Here is a 13706-nt window from a genome sequence, read left to right as displayed (position 1 = left end):
TATTTTCACGTGCCATTACTTGCAGGCCTAAAGTTGTGGGTGCAGGAAAGGAAGTCCTGATTTAAGGCCTCTTTCCAAAGCAGTTCTATGGTTTTTGGGATGGAAGTAGTTCACATGTGTACAACTATTAAAAGCCAAAGAGGGAGCGGACACCTTTTCCTCCCACCATGTGCAGAGACCTGGGATCAAGGAGTTTCAAGCCTCTGAACTTGAGAAGGCTGCAGAGCTGTTGCTCTTAGTCCCTCCTTGGAGGGAGGATCATCAAAGCACTGAACAGCTGTACGAGCGCTAGCTACAGGAAATGAAGGAAGAGAGGAGTCAAGGCAGAGAAAAACAAACTGATGGGATGTTACGGGGTGAGACCCTTCATTTCAGAGGCCCCTGCTGCTGGGCTCTTTTGCCAACCCTGTGTACGTATAGCCGGGGGGCGCGAGTCCATGCTTTGGTAAGCAAGACCTCCTACATGAGGTGGCAGGCACACACTGATCAAATGGTGGTAGCAGTGGGCTACGGTATACAGTGTTGTTAAAAAGAAGGTGCAGGCTGGACAGTCACTCCCCAGCTTTTATTCGTACTATGGGGCCAGCTATCATTCTCCATTATTAGTGGATTTGGGACCAAATTCTGGCTTGTGTTTATGCCTTCAGTCCAGCAAATCTGGAACCAACAGGAGAAAAGTGCTATGGGGGGGAACAGACAGTACATTTTAGGGCATATGCCAATACTGCCCTGGCAATGCCCCACTTTTTCATGGATGATTTTTTACTTACACAGCACCATTAGGGTGCATAGCACTTTCACGACAACTAAAATGTGAATTTCTGAGTAGTAACTTAACCTGTAGGTTCCATTGTAATCTACCTACTTAATCTAGAGGTTCTTAAATAGCCTAGAAGATGCCTGATCCTTGCTTTTGCACTTAATGTAGAAATGCTTTCCACATATATTTCTAATCTCCAAAGAGTTACTTGAAAAGCTGCTAAAATCCTTCATTGTACCATTTTCTCCATGACACTTGACAGTTGTCTCCTGGTGCAAAACACATAATTGATTCCTATGCAAGGCCTCTCTTAGACCCACTCTTATTTTTACTTGGATTGCTGGATCTGCTCTGAGTGGTCTGTGACCTGGAAAGTCATTAATGAATTAACTTGGCCAACAAGACTTGTTCAAATGTCTACATCCTTAGTAAATTGATGATTGAAACCAGTCAAAAAGGTCACTGACACTGGTCCACATTAGCCATTTATCCACCAGTTCTTCTGACACAATGTTTTAGTGCCATGATTTGAATTTCCAGTTTAATATTCCTTCTAAATGAAATGCATTTTATTACTTGGTTAGATTTCAGCAAACTGATGCTTAAGGAGCTATTGGAATAGCTCAAAACCAGCATTAATTTGTGATATATACATACACACGCACACAAAGTGTCAATCACTGCATTTCATGGTCAGTGAAAGTGAAAAATAAGAGAGAGGCAACAGGTCCCTCTAAATAGGGAGGAAGGGGAATCGATGAAAAAATGCGTAGCTATGTTTAATTATAAACAAGACTTCCATCTTAAATGCTGAATCTGCTACTACACTTTGATTAGAAGATCCAAATTCTCATATCTCTAGCACCACTGTAAATTCTGAGTAAAAACATTGACATAAATGGAGTTTCTCCAGATTTACATCTGAGATACAGGGAGCAGAAATTGATCCGCAGTTGCAGTTCTGATCTGACTGCAAGTGGATTTGTGCTAATTCCATGCACAGCCAGCAGGGGGATATACTGCGAGGCCCACGAAAGCTTATGCTCAAATAAATTGGTTAGTCTCTAAGGTGCCACAAGTCCTCCTTTTCTTTTTGCGGATACAGACTAACACAGCTGCTACTCTGAAACCATTCTAATTTGGATTTGTGATGTACCTATGTCGGCTCCTCCAGTCTGTGCATACAAGTGCTGTAGTGAAGCCTTCAAATCTGTGGGGATACATGTTGCTTATCACAGAAAATCTTCTGGTATGAAATATATAGTATATTGCTTACTTTGATCCATCCAAATGAGGGGATTTAGCATGCACTTGGCTTTTTGTGCACAGGTCCTGTTGCAGGTGTTTGTTTATTCAAGTGGATCAGAAAATGTCTTTCCCCTGCCCAACTTAAAATTTTAACAAAAATATTCACTTGTCAGGATTTTCTCTGGAAAAAAAAAATCATCAACCCTCCCAGTACCCATGTATTCTGAATAGTGTGTGTGTGGAAAAAGCAAATTGTTCTGTTTTCAGTCAGTCACAGGATTCTAAACTAAGGGGTAGATTGAGTGCTTACTCTCAGTTCACAGTAAAGGACAACATGTAGTTACGCTGTTCCAAGAGCAGACCAGTGAAAGAATTATGGAGGAATTTCCTGTTCCCAATGAGAAGTAATCTGTACTGATCTATACTAGTAGCACGTTACTTAATCTTCCACACTGGCTCAGGGCTGCTGGACAGTGGTTGGGGGAGGCAGAGTCATGGCTCCAACCATTTCTTCACCTGCCTGTATGGGAGAAGGAGTAGCAGCTCATGGAGGCTGTTTTCCCCCCTATCCTGCCCCCTGTCACTGGCACATAAGATATGATCTTGCCATAAACTATTGAACAAAAACCATATTGCTCAGGTTATGGCCCAAATCCCACTCACTTTGCTCATAGAAGTAGTTCATTGAAGTTAATGGGATTTCTCATCTGAGTAAGGAGAGCAGGACTTAGGCCTTAGAGATTCAAAGTAGCAAATTCACTGTTGAGCTCTGTTTTCTCAAAGGATTTGGGACAGAACTTTGCCTAGTTTCCCTGCCATTGAATCAATGCATTTTCTTTCACCTCAGTCATTCTAGCTTTTGCAGTGGCATAAGGTAACCTAAGTGGTTTTACATCTGTGTGGTCCAGTGAATAAGGTGGAGGATGGAGAATGAAAGGACCTTGCATCTGTTCCTGGCTCTGCTATGGACCTGCTGTGTGACCTCAGGTAAGTTTCTTCACCTTTCAATGCTTTAGTTTCCTTCTCTGTAAAATGGGGATATTTACTTAACCTTCTTTGTGAAACTCTTTTGAGAACAAAGGATGAAGAGTGATATATACGCACCAGCTATTATTGTTCCTTATATTTAATTACTGTTTGTGGTGCATTACCCCAGTAAAATGGGAGAACTCTGAGATGACTTGGAATTTCCCCCTGTTTGCTATGTTGGCTTGTTTTATTTATAACGGCTCCTTGAAAACCTACTGGAACCAGAACAAATACCTGGAAGAAGCTGACTTTGCAGGTGGCAGCTGTTAACAGTTAGGATGCCATGAAAATGCAGATGAAAGTGAGCAAAACTGACAAAACTGCACAAAGACTTCTCATACAGTTAACTGCCTGGTACTCCTCAGGAGGAGGAAGGGTTGGGATTTGAACATATATATCTAAGGTATGCCAAACTTGGAGCCAAATTCGCACCTCTTGTCGCATTAGTGCCACCCCCACAGACTGCTCGTGTGCAAAACACTGTACTAATAATGCAAAAGCTAAGAACATGAAGTTCAGCTAGGACTGTGAAAAAAGAGCCTGTTTTGCACTAAAGTTTTTTAAAACAACATTCACGCTTGGGTTCCAGGCCATTTTGTGGTCCCAAACTTTCTTTTAATTATGATAAATTTGCAGTTTCATTTTTTTCAAGTGAACGCCGATTTTGTTAGAACAGTCAGGAGGATCTCACTGTGTGTGGGGGTGGGGGCCGGCGGCTGTGGTATACCCACAGCCATTGGACTCCTCCCTCAAAGAAACTGAAACCATTTACAGAGGTAAGTCAGGGCCTTCCAGCCTCGACCCCAGGTGCCACCCTTCCCCAAAGGGACCTGCCAGGCGCAGTCTTCTTTCCCACCTTCCACATGGAGGCAGGGATGTAGATTACTTTTTGAGAAGAAATTCCAGTGAGATATTCTCTACACCAGAGGTTCTCAACCAGGGGTATGTATACCCTTGGGGGGTATGCAAATGTCTTCCAGGGGGTACTCAACTAATCTAGATCAGTGTTTCTTAACCTGATGGTTGTGACCCCCTGTTGGGGTCATGGGACAGTTTTAGGGGCATTGTAAGTGCAGGGCTGGCATTAGGTGGCAGCAAGCAGGGCAACTGCCCAAGGGCCCACACCACAGGGGGCCCTACAAAGTTACATGCTTCAGCCCTGCGTGGCGGGGCTTGGGCTTTAGACAAGGCTCACAAGTGAAATACTGGCTTAATTTTACAATATTTATATTCCAATCAATTTATTTTATAATTATATGGTAAAAATGAGAAAGTAAGCAATTTTTCAGTAATAGTGTGGCTGTGACATTTTTGTCTGTTTGATTTTATAAGTAGCTTTTAAATGAGGTGAAAGCTGGAATACATATGTCAAATTAGATTCCTGAAAGGGATACAATAATCTGGAAAGGTTGAGAACCACTGCTCTACACCCTGTGACTCACGTTTATCTTTCTATAACAGAGTAATCAGGGGAACAGTAAAGAGATGATGGAACTACTTTGGCTGAGCTCTACGTAAAGACGGTCACAGCTAGCAAACTGGGCTACGGGTTTTGCATGAAAAGATCAGAGAACATGAGGAAACACCTAAAGGAGACATGAAGAGCAACGATGAGAGAATTCGAGGCTGAGGTCAAATTCATCCCAGGGTATCTATCCATCTAGTCCTGTCATTGAAGTATTGAGATCAATGGAGTTTACCCATAGAATAAATATGGCCCCATTAGTCTGCAGAACACTACTAAGCCAGAGCTAATGCAGACCTCTTGAGATCTTTCTGGTGCCAATTTGAACAAACAGAGTGCTGGCAGATGCCACAGAATCACTCCACATTATTTTTTCCCTCCCCGTAAGATGCAGTGTCTGGACTATTATAGAATCATAGAAATATAGGGCTGGAAGGGACCTCAAGGGACCCACACTGAGGCAGGACTCAATATAACTAGACCATCCCTGACAGGTTTGTCTAACCTGTTCTTAAAAACCTGCAACGATGGGGACTCAATGATCTCCTTTGGAAGCCTATCCAGTCCTTAACTATCCTTATAGTTAGAAAGTTTTTCTCATATCTAATCTAAATCTCCCCTGCTGCAGATTAAGCCAATTATTTCTTGTCTTACCTTTAGTGGACATGGAGAACAATTGATCATGGCCTTCTTTATAACAGCCTTTCATATGGGTCTGCTACTCACCACTGTGGTGCCTCCTTGTGGCCCCGTGTGGGGAATAGCTCACAACCAGTGTGATCCTCCTTCCTTTGGTTTCTCACCCTGTGATCTGATTCTCTCTCTCTCTCTCTGGAGTCAGGTTCCTCCCTCTTCATCACTCAGGGTAATGTCTCTTCGTGGCTTGGCCCTCCAGCCAGATCACTGTAGTCCTCCCTTTCCAGGCTATCAAAGTCCCCTTAGACAACCATCCCAGGCCATCTTCTGCTCCACTGCCACTTTAGCAGTAGCTGGTAGTGGAACCAGGCCTGCCCACTACTTTGGGTTCCAGACCAGGGATCTATGCCCAGCAACTAGGGGTGCTGCAAGGCAGTGTGTGTGTGTGTGGGGGGGGGGGGGGCTGAGGGGCCATGGCCCATCCACTTTTTCACTACGGGCCTAGCCCCCTGCCTCTCCTCTTCTCCCCCACCCCCAGGTCCCATCCCCCAGCCAGGCTAGAAGCAGGAGCCTAGGCTGGGGTAAGAGAGGCACAGGGAGCACAGGCAGCTGTGGGGAGCCACAGACCCTCCACCTGCCCAGGGTGGGGGCAGAATAGGGTTGCCAATGTTAGTGGGATGTATTCCTGGAGATTTCATCACATGACAATCTTTAATTCAAGATTAATCTTTAATTCCTGGAGATTCCAGGCCAATCCTGCAGGGTTGGAAATCCCAGGCCAGAGAGCAGCCCCCAGCCTGTGTCCATGCCCCCCAAGCCCTCTGCCCACAGCAGACAGAGGGTCTGCTGCTCTCCACAGCTGCCTGGGAAACTCTTACCATGGCCCAGCCGGGGCTCTGGGTAAGAGACATGGACCCTCCACCTGCCCAGAGGGCGAGGACTGCTCTCCAGCCTCCTCACCCTGGGCAGGTGGGGGGGGGGGGGTCTGGGCTTCTCAGCTCCAGGGCAATGCCTTGAGGGGGAAGAGAAGGGGCAGGGGTAGGACCTCAGAACCCCCCACTATAAGGAAGAATCCATCAGTCTGCACTGTCCTACACCTCATGCTGTTTCCCTGGGATGATCCTGCTCCTCCTCCACCTTCCTCTAGGTGCACTCTTCCCTCAGGGCCAGGTTCCCAGGGCTTCTATTCTTCCCTTAGTTTCCTCCTTTCCTTCTCTCAGCCCAGGGAGTGCCTGCAGGCCTTCTCTGCTGTGGCTCCCTTTCTGCTGCAAATATCCTGACTTCCTACCTTAGTCTGCTTCTTCCCCAGCTGGGCTTTATCAGCAATTAAAGCTTACCAGCCCTGACTCTCCCCCAGGTGGAGCCTGTCACAAGGTTAATTGGCCCTTTCTCTCTATTCAGGTCAGGCAGCCGGTAACATATCTGAAGACTATCAGGTCCACTTGTCTCAACCAGTCTTTTTCCTCAAGACTAAACATACCCAAGTTTTATTAACTTTTCCTCATAGGTCAAGTTTTCTAAGCCTTTTATCATTTTTGTTGCTCTTTCCTGGACTTGCTCCAATTTTCCACATTTTTCTTGAAGTGTCTTGGGTAGCTGTAAATTGTGGCCTGATGCAATTTAAAACTGATCAGCCCTTGCAGTGGTAATCATCGTGTGCGTGCCTTGTGTACAGCAGTGGCATAGCTCTGTTCTAAACCAGAGGTTCTCAGCTGAGGGTACCACAGAGGTCCTCCAGGGGACACTCAACTCATTCAGATCCGTGTTTCTCAACCTGATGGTTGTGATCCCCATGGGGGTCATAGGATGGTTTTAGGGGGATCGTAAGTACAAGGCTGGCATTGGGGGTGACAAGCAGGGCATTTGTCCAGGACCCCACATCACAGGGAATCCCACGAAGCTAAGTTACATGCTTCAGCCCTGGGCAGCGGGGCTTGGGCTTCAGACAAGGCTCACAAGTGAAATACGGGCTCAAGTATCACACTGAAATGTAAGAACAATATTTATATTCCAATCAATTTATTTTATACTTATATGGTAAAAATGAGAAAGTAAGCAATGTTTCAGTAGTAGAGTGCTTGACAGTTTTGTCTTTTTATGTCTGATTTTTATCAGCAAGTAATTTTTAAATGAGGTGAAAGTTGGGGGGTACACATGACAAATCAGACTCTTGAAAGCAGTACAGTAGTCTGGAAAGGTTGAGAAGCACTGTTCTAAGCAATGTCAAAAGTGTGTTTCTTTCGGATGATTATTTTTTTTTTTTTTAAATAATCTTGGTCAACCTACATGCACACCCCTGGCTCAGTAATGCAGTGTACACAGAGATAATCCCCTCCCCCACAACTCCGTGTTGCTCTATACAGAACACACATCCCTGAGCCATGCTGCTCACTTTGGGTTTTAAGTCTTGCTGTGTTTTTCACATTTTGTCTTCCCTCACAGTAGAAACAATTTCTTATTATGTCAGTATTGATGATGTTTTTGTACCACCCCAAATGCTTTGGTGGGCAGAGAGGATGTACTTTATTAATAACATTAATTATATTAAAAACAACGAGGAGTCCTTGTGGTGCCTTGGAGACTAACATATTATTTGGGCATAAGCTTTTGTGGGCTAAAACCCACTTCATCAGATGCATGGAGTCATCCCATCTTTTCATATGCTGTGTATTTATACCTCCCTATTGTATTTTCCACTCAATGCATCCGATGAAGTGGGTTTTAGCCTACGAAAGCTTATGCCCAAATAAATTTGTTAGTCTCTAAGTCTCGTTGTTTTTGCTGAAACAGACTAACATGGCTACCGCTCTGAAACCTGTCATTAATTTTATTAATGCTCCAACAGTATCACCTGATTCTCTACTCTCATATGCTGCAGAATTACTGCTTCAGTAGGAAAATTTCTTCAACTAAGTGACCGTTGTGCACAGAACTTACATTGACTACAATGGAGTCTGGCTTGATAAGGATTGGGACTCATCTGAAGAGCTGGAAAATGGGGTGAATGACATTAAACCTTGAAGAATTGATCTTAGCCAGCATGACTTGAAAAGCTGTGACTATTGCATGATTCACTGTGAAGTCATTAACTGGGCCAAGTTTATACAAATCTGATCCCAGATTCACTCAAAGGGTTTGAGAACTTAAATGAGTCCTTCAATTCTCCTGTTCTGAGTTTTGCACTAGCAACATTTGCTCCTCTTAAAATACTTTATCCAGTATTCTTACATAGTTTATTGCATGCTATTTAAGTTGCATGGTATCCTAGAGGTGTTGGCTGTGACTCTAGAATTAAATAAAGCCACTATCTAGAGAACTGAGGAAACATTTCTATAAACTATGGATTGTCCTGTTCTTAAACTCTTTGTCCTCACTGAAGCATGGCTCCAAAGAGAGATGAGCTTAATTGAGGAGTGGAAATTAATATTTAATTTAATCCCATCTTGGTGTATTCTTAATTCAGTTTTTGTTGTAACTCTTCCTGATTGATTTCCACTTTGTTGACTCGGCCTCCCATGCTGTCTCTCACACACAAAGTTATAGCCCTCATCAGCAATCTCAGAGTGGCAGAGACAAAGGAGGGGGGAAACTCCAGGAAAATGAAAAGATCCTTCACTGTCCCCTAGAGAGTTGACATAAAAAACATTTATTGGTGAACAGGTAGATAATGGCAAGTCCATTCATAAAATTCTCCTTCGAGTTGTATTCTTGCTATGGGCTTTTTGGCTTTCCTGGTCAATCTCATTGTCTAATTTGCATACCTTAAAGCTATTGTATCTCTACCATGATAGTTAGGTTTAATTTTATGAAGAGTGGAATATTTGGCTCTCCAATTACGTCACTTCTGGAAAGAGTCTCAGCGTACTTCTTTACTTTCTTATATAATCAATGTCAGATTAAACTGGACAAATGCTTCCTAAAAATAGACACTATCACCTTGTCAGATATTCATAAGCACTTATTTATGGAACTGTACTGTATTCTGCTGCAGTATGTGTCTTACAGCAATGTATGACAGTATGCAACCGATGAAGTGAGCTGTCGCTCACGAAAGCTTATGCCCAAATAAATTGGTTAGTCTCTAAGGTGCCACAAGTACTCCTTTTCTTTTTGCGAATACAGACTAACACGGCTGTTACTCTGAAACCTGTAGTTTTTGTAGCAATCCAAATAGCTAGGGCTGTATAGCTATCTTCTGCTCATTTAATTCCACGTACACTCACAAACTTAGCACAAATGTTATTTGTGTTTCTTAAATTTGCCCATTACATTACACAGGAAAGTGCACTATTGTTAGCAGCAGTTGCAAAGCGGTATGTGTCTGTGGCTTGCACAGTAAATCAACAGAAGGTGAGGTGCTGCCATCTCGAGGGGATCTACTACTAATGCAGGTGCCGTGTCGTGTTTCTACAAATTAGTGATACCACAGACGGTACTTTATTATCTCCCTGTGCAAACCGACCCCTACTGTTCTTTCTAGAGTAGAATGTATTTCTGGGAAGGGGCTACGAGTAGGCCACATGGTCCCATGAAGGGCATAGGGCTGGGAGACCACCACATTGGTCTGGAGAAGAAAGTGGCTGGTGGAAGGAGGTTTCTGTGTAGGGGTGAGTCCAGCAGTCGGAGTTGATCTGAGACATCTTAACCTAACTATTAATAACTGTATAGCCAGGGAGGGAAAAATATACAGACTAGACATTGCATCCATCATTCAAGTGCAAAGGGTTACTTCCCTTTTCTGCTGAGACTGAGGGCTTTGTAGAGAACCTATTTTCCAAAGTTTATACAGTAAATCTTTAGTAACGTATTTATAGACAACGTGTACTTTCTGGTTCTGCGGCTCTGACTGCGGGATTGGGCCCTAACACTGTATTTTACGGCAGTGTCATGAAGACCCGTAATGGATTTCAAAATGAACGCTTCAGAACTGACAAACACTCTAGCTGCCTCCAGTGCTTCATTTTCTGCCCTGAATAATAACAAGAAAAAACTTTGGAGTGAGCTGTAGCTCACAAAACTTATGCTCAGATAAAGTGGTTAGTCTCTAAGGTGCCACAAGTCCTCCTTTTCTTTTTGCGAATATAGACTATCACGGCTGCTACTCTGAAACCTGTCAACAAAAAAATTTGTGTTTGGTGAGAGTTGGGGATCTAGTTAATTGTTTCTAGCTGGTGTTTATACAAACAGTGACCATATCTAAATAAAGAGCTTCAGAAAAGTCAGAGGGCACTTCAGATCCAAAGGGCTTGAGGGATTGTGGTTGGCTGTTTATTCAGAGGCTATATTATGTTCTTTCCATTGGCCATCCTGCCACTACTTTGTGGCTTTTTTGGGAACTGCAGTAAATGAGAAGGTTCTCTTTTATTTCACTGAAAATCCACAGGATTCCCTGTGCTGGTCCTGCTGGCTCAGCCCTGCTCCTCTAGGCAAAATGTCTTGCTTACCATGTTGGATTTCCACAGTGACAACTCATGTGCCTCCAAAACCCATTGCACTGCCAGTATGCGAGCATGTGCTCGGGAGATGTTTATTGTTGAACCAGAGAAGGGCTGGAATATGGAAAAACCTTCCAAAGGGTCCAATCCTTCTCTCTTTGTTGACAATGGCAAAGATACCCTCTGTTTAAATGAGAACGGGATTAGGCCCAAAATTGGTAACAAAACTGTATAGTGTGAAGGATTTAAAAGGGCAATGGAGTAAGGTTGGGGGAAAGGAAAAAAGTAGAGGGGGAATGTAGCTGGATTTCTGTCCACCCTGTAACTGGACAGTGACAGAATCTCCAGTTCATCTGGAGGGTTATGACCTCATGATGCAGTGCTGTGATGAAAAGATACAATCAAGTGGATGTCACAACACAGTATTTTCTAGACAACTGCAAAGTGTTGGCAGCTTTATCCTGACAGGTCAGTGGTTCCCAGACTTTTTGCCCCAAGACTCCTTTGGCATCTGACTATAAGTCCTGGACCCCTTTCATTCCCGGTACTACTGGAATGTACCCACTGGAGTGACCTCTCATGTACAGTGCATGAGAGGTCATGCTGTGTGGAGCATGCCAATTGCTGGCATCCTCCATGCGGTCAGAGTTCCAGAATAGTGTTCTGGCTCAAGGGATGGACCCTCCAAATAACCCAGAGCATACAGCCAGGGGTCTGAGAACCCCACATTGGGAACCACCACTCTCTCTAGTTTATTGACAACAAGAATGCTGTGGTGGGCTATAGTATAAACTTCTCTCAGTCCTTATGTTCCTATCACAGAGTGACTTGGCCAAACACCTAACTTGTCTTAAGAGAAGTGAGAAGCTATAACTTTACTGTGACTGTAGTAAATCCCATATTCCTACACAGCAGGTAATCTGTGGTGCAGACTTGAATTACACTCTAGCCAGTTCGGTATCGTATAATGTATGCGCATCACTTGCTGCCCTCTACTGGAGAGAATTAGAAATAGCTGTGTATCATAGGCCCTGCGTTGCTAAAGGCTAAGCCTATGTTTTAGTCACGGTCATTTTTAGTAAAAGTCATGGACAGGTCACGGGCAGTAAACAAAAATTCATGGCCTGTGACCTGTCCATGACTTTCACTCTTCCCCACAACTAAAACTTGGGCGGGGGGGCGCTATGAGTGCTTGGTGGGGGGCAGTCTGGGGGCACTGCGGGGGCTGGGCCATGAGCCGGGATCCCCATTGGTGCTGTGCAGGGGAAATTGGCGGGGCTCGTAGGCTTCACATGTACCCACAGCTCCAGCCAGGGAGGCTCCAATTGCTGTTCCCACCACAAGCGCTGGCTCACAGGCGCAGAACCCATTGGCCGGGAACTGCAGCCAATGGGAGCTGCAGGGGCAAGGCCTGAAGGTGCGGGCAGCACGCAGAACCCCCTGGTCCCTCCTCCGCCTATGCCAGTAGGAGCCGGGGAGCCCCCCACCCCGAGGTAAGCAGCCCCCGCACCCCCCAACGCCCTGCCCCTAGCCCTGAGCCCCCTCCCACACATCCAAACTGCTGCTGCTGGCCCAGGCAGCTCCTGACCCAGCACCAGCTGCTGCAGAAGTCAAGGAAAGTCATGGAATCCGTGACTCTTGTGACCTCCGCGGCAGACGCACAGCCTTACTAAAGGCACAGAGAAATTCCTGTTTTGCTCAAGTGCTAAGGCTTTATGCTTTTGGTACAAGAGGCCCTGAGTTCTGGTGCTGTGAAGTTCTGAGTCACCACCGTGTGCAGTGAAGTGTCAGCAGTTAAGTCCACGTGGTTCTCTGTGCAGACCCTCTAGGACCCAAAGGGCGGTCTCTGTAGTCATGGTTACCCCACCTCCCAATTTCCTCAACAAAGAGAGGCAACGTCTGCTGTGGAAAGGTTCAAGAGTTTTATGCTCAAACTGTGTGTAATCAGTCTGGCTAAGATAAGGCTGATTAACAGGGGTGAAAGTAACTCCAGACACTTACTGGTATGGGGCTGGGGCCGTCTCCGGCCCCCGGAAGGGGCAGGGTCTCAGGCAGAAGGGGTGGGGCTGGGGGTCAGCATCCCCCAGCTAGCCCTTCCAGGCCGCTTGGCCCATGCCGCCTGGGGCTCCAGTGGTGATTTAAATGGCCTGGGGCAGCTGCTCCCTTTGCCCTTCCGCACAGCAGCCGGGGGGAGGGGGGGCAAAAGGGGCAGGGACGTTAAAGCGCTACTGCTGTGTTCCTTCCCCCTCCACCCCACCCCCGCTGGTAGGGCCGCCCATGTGGGGGCAGCAGCTTGAGGAAATGAACACAAGCGTGGGCAGCAGTTTGCCTGCACCTGGTGGCAGAGCACAGGGCAGAGTCTCAGCAGCAGCCTGCCATAGAATACTACAGGAGCCAAAAGCCTGTGCGGTAGGCTCACACTATTGCATCCACTGAAGAACGACATGTCCCAGAAGCCCCTGCAACATCCACAACCCTATAAAGGGGCTGCTGAATGAGCAGATCCTGTGGGACTAAAAGTGGCCATGCTGTATCAGGGGGCCGGGGTGTGCCTACCTATGTGCAGAGGAAGGACAAGAAGTGGCTTATCTTTCACCATCCACTTTACCGGGGGTCAGCCAGGGCCCTGCCTCATGGCTCACTGCTGGAGGGGTGCAGGGCACCCAAGAGAAGCTGGGTTGCCTCCCTGCACTAGGGTGGTTGAGTTTCTTCAAGATAACTAGACCGAGGCTTCTGCTGGTCCTCCTTGGGCCAAGCCAGCGTGATAGGAATACACAGCACCAGCACTGCCAAGCCAAAGGGTTCAAATATTCTGAGTCAGGCCATTCAAAATGAGATTTAAAAAACAATAAATATGGGTTCTTTTCCCCCTCCATTCTGCTTCCTCCGTGATTAGAATACATTTGGCTCACATTTTTTTCTTCAACACGCAGATATTTTTATTAATTTTTTGAGGCGTATCCCTGTCTCTCTCTTGCCAGCAGATGGCAACAAACACAAGTTTATTGGAGTTTATTGTGTATGGAATTTAAAAAGCAAAGTCCCTCCCATCTCTAAATATTCTATAGTGCTCTATAAAGATTATATCAAGAGCAAACTCTCTATGGAGACTTTACATTTGGATGAAGGAAAG

The sequence above is a fragment of the Eretmochelys imbricata genome, chromosome 7, assembly GCF_965152235.1.
Source record: "Eretmochelys imbricata isolate rEreImb1 chromosome 7, rEreImb1.hap1, whole genome shotgun sequence".
In the NCBI taxonomy this organism is placed as follows: domain Eukaryota; kingdom Metazoa; phylum Chordata; order Testudines; family Cheloniidae; genus Eretmochelys; species Eretmochelys imbricata.
Note: the sequence above shows the minus strand (reverse complement) of the source record.